At 43.4% G+C, this 13,223-nt stretch overlaps 2 protein-coding genes across 2 annotated transcripts in view; one reads left to right on the top strand and one right to left on the bottom strand.

The window, feature by feature from the left end:
* Positions 1-13,223, bottom strand: part of LOC135225750 (putative leucine-rich repeat-containing protein DDB_G0290503) — a 562,436-nt gene that overhangs the window by 504,205 nt on the left and 45,008 nt on the right. The window lies entirely within an intron of this gene.
* LOC135225751 (eukaryotic translation initiation factor 3 subunit K-like) overlaps positions 1-13,223 on the top strand; it is a 136,320-nt gene that overhangs the window by 103,157 nt on the left and 19,940 nt on the right. The window lies entirely within an intron of this gene.

Here is a 13,223-nt window from a genome sequence, read left to right as displayed (position 1 = left end):
TAAAATAGAATTTTAACCTTTTTTAAACACACTTTTATTAAAATTCGGTAAATGTTAAGAAATAGATATTTTGAGATTCCAGGATTTTCTTACAATTAATCATGTCTACAAAAATAAATGTATAAAAGTAAGGGCTGACAAAGTTTCTTCGGCAACTGTTTAGGAACTGGTTCTCTGACCCGATGTTAGGGGGCAATAGATTTACCAACAAGGAAAGTCACCAGTCCGTACACAAGGACGAAAGAACCATGATGTTAATTTACAAATTTTATTAGAAAAAATATATCTACACTCATTACTACACTTATATCCTAATATTTACACAATTCCGGCAGCCCCGGCCCCTATGGTATCAGTACTGAAGGAAAAAGGTGACCTCGTGGTTGCACAGGTAACACGAAATTTATCACTTGCAATATAGTTCATTATTGACAATAACATGAAAATCTCCTCGGCACAGAGATCACTGATTATTAAATGACATGTTAAACAAATGCCCTAGCTAAGTAATGAATATTTCTCTATATTCACAGTTATGGTCGTGTGGTGGAAACTGATATTCAGGTGAACAGCCCTCAGACCCGACTTACTCTCACATATTATCTCAATCTAAGGTCTCTAGTGAGGATGTGGCGGGATCACAAGCTTAAAAATACAATCCAGCTGCCAAACTCACCCTCTGTCACACTTTCCTATTTATACTACAGCATACATGCAGGACAATTGACCTATACCTACACAAAAACAAAATAAACACAAAATACATGTACTTACCAACCACTCCAGATACTCCAGGCTATCCTGTGCTGTCTGCCGGTCAAGGTCACTGAGACACCAACAAACAAACCACCCAAGAAACCACAACCACAACAAACACAACCACCCAAGGGAACTACAAAAGCCCAAACAACTACAACAACAAACCAAGGAATATCAAACCACAAACAACAAGGCAAACAACCAAGGAAATCACAAACCACAAAACCTAACAACACAGCAAAACAAACCAAGGAAACAACCAACCCAAAACCTCACATAATAACAACAAAAAAACTCAACAACCACAACAAAAGACCACTGCATAAACAACAAAAAACCAACCACACAAAGAAGGCAACACACACCCACTAACAACAAGAAATCACAACAGCACAGACACAACAACTCTAAGCAACAACACTTACTTAACAACAACCAAATAACAAACAAAAACACACAACTCAGCTGAATATCCATGCCTTCAACCAACTGCTCCCGACATTACTGACTGTCACAGGCTCTATCCCAAGACTGACTAAATAAACCTAAAAACACAGAACTCTAACAGTTAACAGCACCAGCAGACAACTCAGAACTCACTAACAACCAATCCAATCATTAACTACCCATCCAGCAATTATGCCCCCCCCTCTCTCTCTCTCTCTCTCTCTCTCTCTCACACACACACACGACGTTGTCAAATGGAACTCCATAAATCCTCCATATTTCATCCCCCGTTACATTTGACAACATCTCCTTACACTCACAATGCCCACACTAAATAGCCTTCCGCAACATCCATGGATGCTCGGACGCAGGCCCCCTGGATCTTGTTTGAGGGCCCAAGTACACACTCTCAGTTACACCTCCATCAACTTTCCCCAGACCACTTCCAGTAGACTCCCACTACCATCTCCCTCACTATCATCCTCCCAGATCCCATTCACTATCTCATCTACCCCTTCCAACTCTTGTCCAAATATCTCTCGTAACTCTGCCACCAAATCACTTACCTCATTTACTACACTCCTGCCAAACTCCCGAAGAGACCCATTCATACTGCCAACTACATCCTTACCACCTGATTCCCTTCCTGGTGAAACTTCACTAAACCCTGACAATTCAAACCCACACACGTTATATATACTATTCCTCCCCTCAAAGTCATCTGTATTACATGCCTTATCCACCATTTTTACCCTAACACTAACCCTTCTATCATGCAGTTCACATTTCTCCCTTTCATTCCCTTTCCTTACCTTCTTCCACTTTCTTCCATACTTAACCAACACCAACTGCTGAATTTCGAGACCCATTTGCTCACATTTATTTACTCCAAACCACTCACTCATCACATTCTCCCGAACATACTGTCGCATACTAGAGGACCCACCCAACTGAATCCCCTTTTCACTTAGTTTCCCGAATTCACAGCCTGACTCATCCTCTTTCGCCTACACACACTCGCCACATGACCTTCCTTTCCACATTCAACACATTTTGCACGCTCTTCTTTACACATCCTAGCATAATGCCCATTCTTTCCGCAGTTGCCACAAACCACGTTCATACGGGTACCCCGACATCCATTAGCTATGTGCTCTGCCTGTCCACACCTATAACATTTAATATCCCTAACTTTCTTACACTCGCTCACCAAATGACCCGTTTGCCCACACCTGAAGCACGCTCCTAACGCCCACCGACATTCATTCTTCCTGTGTCCTGGCTTACCAAATCTATAACACTGCTGCTCTTGCTCACAACTAACTGACCCTACTCTTCTAACACCTGAACTCCTATCTCTTTTAGGGCTAACTACACTCACATTACTTGCCTTTACACTCCTATCCACCACTTGCTCTGCCATTTGCCTTGGCCCATCTAAAACTGCCTTCCTATAGCTCTTAAACTCAGGTACAAGCTCAGCTACTTCAGTCCTAACACTAACACTCCTACTCTCTTTCATACACCTATCTAACTCATAATCTTCTACTATTTCTAAAATGTCATTCCACGTCAACCTTTCATTCGTCCATCGCATTTTCTCCTTACGTTCAGATTTATAAACTTGTATACGCTCTCCGGTACAGTCGCCAACAACTTCCGCACTAACTCCTTACACTCATTTATCCCTTCATCCCCAAACTTTTTCCTGGCTAATGTTTCTAACCTACAGACATACATTGACAATGACTCACCAACATTCATTCTTGCCTCTTCAAAATCTTGCTTTCTCCTATATCTAACGCTACTCCTTATCCTCTTTGCCTGTTCTACAATTCTAGCTTTCACACTCTGATACGACACATTCCCTAAACTCATCATTACCCCATACATACTCAACAAAAATCCCATCAAAAAGCTACCTAACTCTCTTGCCCAGACTCTCTTGTTATCCCCATACTTTGCCTCACAATACCTCTCATGTTCTTTAAAAAAAAGTCCACTATGTCCCTACTACCATATGCCTCGTATTGTGCACATCGCCGTACCTCTCTCAAATACACAGCCTTTTGTATTTCTTGCTCACTCTTACTCCCACTTTCGCTACTTCCATTCTGACCTTCTTTCCCTCTTCCGAATACAGCAAATCCACTTCCGTACTCTTGACTACGCTCTTCTTACCCTTCTTTCTACCAACCTGTTTCCACTCACCACTATCTAAATCACTCTCAGCCCTTTCCCCAATGTATTCAGTCCTAGTCTCATCCTGTCCATCACCCTTACTAGCCTTCTTTCCCTTAGTCTTCTTCTTTTCCTCAGCCCCTTCTTATTTTTGTCCTCAGGTTTATCCTTATCCTGTGTCTTCCCCTTCTTTCCCTTACCTATCACAACCAAATCACCTTTGTCACTCATACTCTCATCCACTCTCTCTTTCACTTTTTTTACCACTCCTGGCCCATCTCAAGACCCAGTAGGCCTACCTCCTACAGCTTCCTCTCCCACAAATCCCTTCATCATTTCCTGCATCATCTCTTGCACTGCATTCATCATTACTCCGAATTTTTCGTCCATTTTCTCAACCATTCTCTCTCCAGCTCCTTTCACCTCTTCTTTCATTTCCACTTTCGCACTAATTAGCATTAATCTCATTTCCTCTAACTCGCTCTTCAGCTCCTCACACTGTACCCTCAACCTACCATTCTCCACTTCCAACCTTTCCTTAGCTTCCCTCGCCAACCTCAGCTCCTCCTTCAGCCTTTCTACCTCCTTCAACCCTTCCATCCTCACTTTCTCCACCAATCACACAACTCAATACCCCGATCGTCCTGCAGCTGCTGCACCAACAGTCCCTGTTTGGGCACCAAAAAATGATGTGGCAGGATCACAAGCTTAAAAAAACAACAAAGTGGCAAATCGCCCCCCCCCCACATAAACCTAATCAATCCAGCTGCCAAACTCACCCTCTGTCACACTCTCCTCTTTACACTACAGCATACATGCAGGACAATTGACCTATACCTACACAAAAACAAAATAAACACAAAATACATGTACTTACCAACCACTCCACATACTCCGGGCTATCTTGTGCTGTCTGCCGGTCAAGGTCACTGAGACACCAACAACCCAACCACCAAGAACCCACACAAACAACACACAACAACCCAAGGAACTACAACCCAACCACTCAACCAAGGAAACACCCAAGGAACCAAAACCCACAACTCAACAACACCGCAACAACCAAGGAAAAAAACAACACAACAACGCAAAACAAAAAGGAAAAAAACACAAACAACAAACAATAACCAACCAACAAAACAATACCAAGGACAAAAACTCACAATAAACAAAAAAACAACAACACAACAAAAAAGACCAATACACAAACAACACAAAAAAAACAACACCACACAAAAAAGGCAACACACGCCCACTAACAACAAGAAATCACAACAGCAATAAAGACAACAGCACAGGCAAAACAACTCTAAGCAACAACACTAACTTAACAACAACCAAATAAACAAAAACACACAACTCAGCTGAATATCCATGCCTTCAACCAACTGCTCCCGACAATACTGACTGTCACAGGCTCTAACCCAAGACTGACTAAAAAAACCTAAAAATGCAGAACTCTAACAGTTAACAGCACCAGCAGACAACTCAAAACTCACCAACAGCCAATCCAATCGTTAACTACTCATCCAGCAATTATGCCCTCTCTCTCTCTCTCTCTCTCTCTCTCTCTCACACACACACACACAGACTTTGTCAAATGGAACTCCATAACTCCTCCATAAAGAGAGAGCGATTGAGCTTGTGTTCATGCTTTTATAACACTGCCAACTAGTTATTTCTGTAGTTCGATTTCAACTTTTCCACCATGCGACTAACTCAATAAACTACTAAATAAAAAAGCACAATAACATCAAATAACTGTTTGTGATGCAGAAAAATTAAGTGAAATAATAAATTGATTCAAAAACATTTGCAAAATTTAGAACCATTGCATTTCTGCCACACTGAGGAAAATTGGATGGGAAGTAAAGGCCTCAAGGTGGAGTTCTTTATCGCTAAAAAACTGCACTAATTTTTTTGTGACAGACATGGTAGTAGTGTAAGGACGACATTTGGGCGAATGTTCGCCGTTCCATTGTAAAAATCTGTATTTCCATAGGTTTGTGCCAGATGTTATGCGATTGACAGCCCTACCAATGGACAGGTTCCAGCCCATGCACAAGGACAACTCAATAGGTAAATACATCTGATTTTAAACATTTTTATTACGAAACTAAACTCTTCATTTAAAATTAACAAAGCAAAGTAAATAAACAGGACTTAGGTGGCTCAGCACACTACACTTGGACAAATTCTATGTGGTCATGCGACCACTCAAAAACTAAGAATTTCAAAAAATCAATTTACACTTTCTTAATTAAACAAATGCCAATACATTTCTTAGAAGAATCTGAACATGTTCAATAATGATTAAATTCAATTAGCCCAATGATGGCTACAAAAAGGAATGATTACTTACAATGTGCAATTCTGGTCAATTGCCACCCTCCATGCTCAAGCTCACACCCTCACACCATGTTCAAGACCCACAAGAGTTGTTAACTCTGCCACACTAATTAACAGAGAGGTGTCAAGAACCACGGGAACGGTGGTTTTATACCCGAGCGGATTGGGTTAGTCATTTTAGTCAGAATTTATTTTCTTTAAGAAGGAAACATTCCTTCATTTTTCATATAATTTATAAGATAACAAGAATTTAGTAATTAAGCAATGAGGGAGGAGAGGCGATAACTAATAAATGTGTACATACAAAAAGGAGCCATTTTACTGCAGCCACCAATCTGCCTATACATAGCAATTCGCCTTTACATTGCTAGCGGGAAAAAGATAGCGGGGCAGAAATAAGTCTGGGAAAATTTGTGCACTAATTTTTCATAACATTCTCCACCTTCCAAAAAGGGGGGAAGGAAAGGGAGCAGGCAACAAGGCAATCGGACAGAGCAGTCAAATATGGTGAAACAGGTCGTCGAAGCCTAGGCTCATGTGCAGCACTACAGCACAGGTCTAACTTTCAATAGCAAACAGGTGCAATATGGAGTGATCACTCAAAAAGGCAAGAACATAATGCAACAATCAAAGAGAATCAAAAGCAATGTACAAATTGTAACTCTCGAGGCAACAATTACAATAAAAGGTTCAGCAAAATTTAATCAATTTCAACTCAGCATGAAATACTACAGAGCAATTTAGGCCATCCAGTGGTAGCAAGATCACATCAAAATGTAATTCGAATAATATCATGGCATCAACAGATAAACAGTGCAGTGCACATCATGACTGCAATCATGCAAAGGCAATATAAGCACATATCTCAAAGTATCAATAGAAAAAAATCGACTCAATATCAATACTCAAGCATAGCTTGATCAATGATAAAAGTAGAATCATCTAATAAAGTCAAGATTCCTCTTCTAGGAACTTGTAACTCACTTATTGCTCATCCCAGAGCATACTCATAACAGGGTCATCATGAATGACAGAAAAATTAATAATATACTCATGCAGTTATATACAGGTGATTTAGTAATCATAAAGGATGGAAATATGTCACGAGACCAGCAAATCTGCCTATACATGGCAATTCGCCTTTACATTGCAAGTGGAAAAAAGATAGAGGAGCGGAAAATAAGTCTCGGAAAATTCGTGCACTAATTTTTGCGACACATATGTCCTCTCTTTTCTTCCAGGGACTAAAATGTAGAGCATTTTACTCCCTTTCTTTTGATGTATACATATATGTCGGGAATCCGTTCCCTCTATATAATATTATTCATGTATTTTCGTCTGTGAAGAAACACATTCACAGTGAGGGCACTGCCCCTTTTTGACTGTTTGTTTGTGCATGCGTGATGGACAATATGTTTCTGTCCGCATGCCACCCTATGTAGTCTCCTCTGCGGAATAAAGTTAGTTCGCTCACTCTCCTCGTCTTACTCAGTCCTCACAATTGGTGACCTAGGAGTAGGTGACCCTAGCGGTTTTGGCTTTGCCATTAAGGGACTAATTACTGCTGCTCACCTTCAGAGAACCTTTAACGGCCCCATACGACACCTAGTCTAGGTTCTCTGGTACTCCTCAACTCCATTAACGGACTCACAACGGCATTTCTTCACAGAAGTGTTTTGGCATTCAGTCTAATGGTTTGGCCTGCCATTTACGGCTTCTTGTCGACTGTAAGTGTGAGACTGACAAGATGATGCAGAGAGTTCAGCGCATTCACTCGACTCCTCTGTGTCCTCCTCGACCCCGTGATCTGCGAGACGATCCTTCTTGGCGCACGAGTCCTCCTCGATGCCTGTGCCCGTGCCCCAGGTGACCGCACCGTCTGAGCCCCACCACGTAAAGCTGCCACCCTTCTGCAGTGAGGACATCGCAACATGGCTGCAACAGGCAGAAATACAGTTCAGGATCCACGGCATCACCCAGTACAGCACCAAGGCAGATCTCATCGCCGGGACCCTCATAGCGGATGCCTTCAAACGCTTCGCCCCATGGGTGTGCAGCCAGCCCGGGGAGCTGTCCTACAAAGGCCTGAAGAGGGAGCTCATCCAGGTCTTCTCCCTCCCAGTTCCCCAGCAAGCTGCCCAAATTTTCGACTTCGTGGTCAACCCCACAACCACCTCGGATCCCAGATTGGCCTGGCACAAGCTCCAGGACCTGGTCCTCCTGCCAGAGGTGGACCACCAAGGACGAAGGCAAGAGGTGCGCATCCTCCGTCAACTCTTCCTTTGCCAGCTCGCACCCAAAGTCCGAAACCAGATCCCTAATGCCGAGACCATGGAATTGGAAAGTCTGGTGCAGTGGGCTTTCATGCTGTTTGCCACCACCCAAGCTGCAAACCTCTTCTCTCCTCAGTCAGCCAACAATCTACAGCAGGAGGACACAGTTGGTGCAGCATACCTAAGTCCCTCCCAGACGTCAGGTGGTGCCGCTTCCACCGCCAGTTTGGCAGCAAGGCACGGACGTGCAAGCGCCCTTGCTCCTTCCGCCCTTCAAAAAACGACGGATGCAGTGCCCAAAACAAGCCCCCATTGCAGCAGCAGTAACAAAGTCCCAACCCAGGGATTTCTATGTCCAGGACAGCATCTCCGGCCTCAGGATGCTGATTGACACTGGTGGCATGCAGTCAGTGCTCCCTTCATCTGCAGAGGATCGCAGCTGCGTCCCTGACGACCCGACTGCCCTCTTAGCTGCAAACGGGACGCCCATCCACACCTACTGTACCAGACCTACACCTGGCCCTTTGTCCTCATCGACGTACGGACCCCTCTCATGGGGGTGGACTTCCTTGCCCACCACAACCTCTTGGTGGACATGGCCTGCCAGTGCCACAGATACACCTCCCTTCTCCAGGAGTTTCTGGAAGTCTCCTGCCCTGAACTTCGCCAGGTGGCTGGGGCCACGCCCAAGCAAGGTGTCTTCCACCATATTGAGACCAAGGGCCCCTGACATATGCCAAGTTCCGCTCCCTCCCGCTGAAGCTCCTCCAGGAAGCCAAGACCGTGTTCAAAGAAATGGAGAAGATGGAGATCTGTAAAATGGCAGCAAGTCTGTGGGTGTCCCCCCTCCGCATGGTGAAGAAGGCAGACATTATGTGGAGGCCCTGTGGTGACTACCAGCACCTGAACCTCGTCACCACGCCCGACAGCTACCCCCTGCCAAACATGCAGGACCTCACCGGGCCCCTCCATGGCACCAAGGTCTTCTCCAAGATCAACTTATTAAAGTCGTATTTTCAAGTCCCCGTCCATCCCAATAACATTCCAAAGACGGCGATCATCACATCTTTTGATCTTTCGTGTTCGCCTTCTCCACCTTCGGCCTGCAGAATGATGAAGCCACCTTTCAACACTTCATAGACAGCATCATCGGTGACTTAACTTTCTGCATATGCAGATCGCCGGAGGAACACCTGAACCACATCCAGGCCATCCTCAAGCGCCTACAGGAGAACAGACTTGTCGTCCGTTTTGACAGAAAGTGGATTTCCTTGGCCACGAAATTACAGCAGCAGGAGTTCGTCCCCTAGCATCAAAGGTGGCCACAGTGGAGAAGTTCCCGACACTGATGACTATCAAAGCCCTCCAAGAATTCATGTGTACTCTTGACCGAGATCCTGAGGGGCAAACGTAAGAAGCTGACATGGGGAGAAGACCAGCAGCTCGCCTTCACCCAAACCAAGTCTTCCCTCAGCAGGGCCACCACCCTGACTCAACAAGACCCCGACGCACCCCTGATGCTCACCTCCAATCCCAGCAACATCACGTGTGGCACTGTCCTTGAACAGCTGGTCAACGGAGTCTCCACACCACTAGCCTTTTTCAGCAAGAAGCTCAAACCCGCCGAGACTCACTACAGCACATTCGACCACGAGCTCCTTGCCATCTACCAGGCCGTCCGCCACTGTAAATATCTTCTGAAGGGCATCCCCTTCACCATAAGGACAGACCACCAGCCGCTGGTTCATGCCTTCATCAAGGCGCCCGACGCCTGGTCTGCAAGGCAGCCACAAGGTGATGACGACAAACAGCTGTCTCTGAAATTCTGAATGAATATTTGTACCATGTCAAGGCTTAAAGAATGGCAGCTATGATAAGTCATTGTCCCCATTGTTACAGGACAGCTTTTGTGATTCGACTTGCACAATTGTTTAGAAGTGAGGAGGCCCGTGGCAAACCCTACATAACTTGAACAGGCAAATGAAAAAGAGAGCCCTTTTTCGGGTAAGGAGTACACCCGGGCATCCAAGGCTACCAAGTTTTCGTTATTTGTTGACTTCCATAAGGTGCAGATAGATAATTATATTTGCTCTATAAAGCAATAGTTGTTGATTTCTTAGTAAAATATAACATGGAACAACATTAAAACTTGCTTTGCTAAAAAGAGAAACAAGTCATGGGATATAATACATCACTGAATGACCTCTATAGGTCTCAGTGCTTGGGCTTAGCCCGAAACGCCATAATCCACCCATTGATTATAATGTCAAGTTTCCTCATTTGTAATTATGTTAAATAAGGATCCATGTGAGGGCATGTCCTTTTAGGCTGCCTGAACATGGAACACTTTTATAGGAAAGTGGTTGGCCGACTAAGTGGCCAACCACTTAAAGATATATTGAACACGTGTTTAAACGGAAGGCCGCAGTACTGACTCCTCCCACAAGGTGATGCCAACAAACAGCTGTCTCTAAAATTCTGAATGAATATTTGCACTTTGTCAAGGCTTCAAGAATGGCGGCTATGATAATCATTGTCCCCCTGATTGCAGGACAGCTTTTGTTTTGACTTGCACAATTGTTTAGAAGGGAGGAGGCCTGTGGCAAATCCTACGTAAGCTTGAACAGGTAAATGAATAATAGGGCCCTTTTTTGACATTGCCTTTGGGGTTGATGGCGCTCGCGAAGACGAAAGTAAGTCTGGGTCCTGGAGTGCTTATTGAGGAAGACCACCTAGTTTGGTTGTCATCTGACAAAGTAACAATAAGCATCGAGTTCGAGAGCCTGGGTTCAGCCAGATTGGAACTCGAGGAATTGCATAGCAAAGTTGAAGCACTGGTAAACACGTTAAATGAAGTTGAGACTACAAGAAATTTGTCCGAATCACTGGGACGTCTTTCAGCAGAAATAAAAATAACTGCAAACAGGGTACAAGGCAAGTTTGTGGAAACACTCACTTGGGTCCCAGAGACAAAGCCAGCTGGGGGGAGGGACCCGTCTAGAAGACAGAAAAGAGCAGTACAGCTGTTGGCGGCTGGGAGTGTAGCTATAGCAGCCATAGCTGGAGTAGCAATAACGAGTTTGGTGAAGGTTGGGATATTAGAGGCAGAGCTCGCTGAACATGATAAAGCTCTGAATTTCTCTAAGAGGGAGGAATGAGAAATTAGGAAATGGATTTAATTAGTTAAGGAAATCAAGTAACATTACATGCGACAGTAAAAGGGATCTGGGAATATCTAGATGTCACCATTACGTTTTTCACTATACACACTACACTATTGAAGATTGAAAGAGAAACAGAGTCTTTGTTGAATGAGATTAAAAGCCAAGTAGAAGCAGTTGTAGCAGCTTCACGAGGAAAAATTTCGAGGGAAATGTTGCCGTTGGGAACTTTGGAGTCAACCTTAAAAGACGCGGCTTATGAATGGGGATAAAATATTTTTTTTACGGGTTTACTTTATAGATACTATGGAATTTTAAAGGTATAGTCATCAGATAAGGGGTTACTTGTTGACATACCAGTTAGTGATAAAAAACTGTTTCATTGCTATATATTTAGATCATTTCTTAGTTCTTTCAAGGGGTCAGTAGTGGTTTGGACAGGGGTAGAGATTATGTACATATTAGGTGAAGAATTCCAGTCCTCGGCAGTTGACTATGAAGTAGGATGAGTGTTAGTTTATGACAGATATGTATGTGAAAGTAAGATATTCAGGTTGCAAACTAAAATTAGCTAACGAGTATTTACCGACTCACTGTGACTTTAGAGAATTCCCTGAGCTGTATCAAGTACTATCGACGGAAACAATGACAGCGGTCTTCTGCGCCAGATGCAAGATTTCTACTATATGCAATGGGGACAACAACTCCCTTGCTCTGCAGGGATCCCAGTTGTTTGATGGTTCCTGCCGTGTACTCTCGTATTGGTTCGTGGTGCTTAGTCGGCGTGTCTACAACTCGTCCATGAAAGTGTTTATGAAACACTTACATGGAAACCATGAGGCAGTTCGAATTCTGCCTACAGTGGAGACTGTTACAGTCCCGCCGTTGGAGGATAGTGACGAGGATGAGTTTTTCTTCAATGAACGTTACACAGTTCCAGTAATTGTGGTCATGCTCGCTGTCATACTGATCACAATTTTTGCGCTAGGAGTTCTTAAACTTCTGTGCATCCGGTGAGGCACAAGGGCTCCAGCAACAGAGGTAGCCCTAAATCATGTGGCAAATTGATACATTGTGCATTAGTTGCTGATGTGGTGTGCGACAGGAGCGCACAAAGGACATGGGTAGCTGAGCCATATTATAGGTATGAATTGATGTGTTAGTGAATTACATGTTGTGTCAGCTTCCCTCGCTTGGAGACAAGCCGCACACAGAGAGCGCCTTCCTTGGACAAAGGAATTTCATGTGTGTGCATTATTGGTGACTGCTCGGGCTGTTGCCACGGGCAATTTTAGGGGGTGGTAGATATGTACATTCGTTTGTATGTGCATAACAGGTCCGGCCATTCGAGGCACTTAAGGGAAAGACACATTCCTTTGAGATAAGAAGAAAGACGATCGAGAGGACACCAGGTGTTGAGGAAAGCCCATCTCAAAAGGTACGGCACATATTTAAATGACTTAGAAACAGTTGCTTTTAAAAAGAGAGAAGTGTGAAGTGTATACCTTTATTTAATATTGTGTAATAGGGAATATAATGAATATATCTCTTGTTACAGATGGGTCCCATATCATGCTTCTAGAAACGGGATTCTCTAAACCTGACTATTAAAATGTAGCAGTTGACAATTTGAGAGTGGAATGATAATTCAGTTTTTGTGGAGCAGACTTGGGTTTTTTATAACCATGACTTATTAGTCATTTTGTTCTATTTTATGTTCATCAGCTTTGGGTAATAAATAGCATATTTTTGTATTTATGTGAGCTTATTAGCCTAGTGACAATGTCTGCAGAGAGAGGGTGCCTGCTGCCAACGGGTAAGGGTTGTCATTTGTGTAATTTTCTTAAGGGGTTTTAATATATATATATATATATATATATATATATATATATATATATATATATATATATATATATATATATATATATTGACGAAGTGGGCAGGAGTATCTGGGTCTGGATACCATTAATACTTGGTGCATGAAATAGTCAAAGATCTGTGTCTGGACACCATTAATATTTGTTAACCCAAATTGCCAAGTATCTGGTTACTA

The sequence above is a fragment of the Macrobrachium nipponense genome, chromosome 13, assembly GCF_015104395.2.
Source record: "Macrobrachium nipponense isolate FS-2020 chromosome 13, ASM1510439v2, whole genome shotgun sequence".
Taxonomy (NCBI): domain Eukaryota; kingdom Metazoa; phylum Arthropoda; class Malacostraca; order Decapoda; family Palaemonidae; genus Macrobrachium; species Macrobrachium nipponense.
This window is presented reverse-complemented; position numbering and strand designations above follow the sequence as displayed.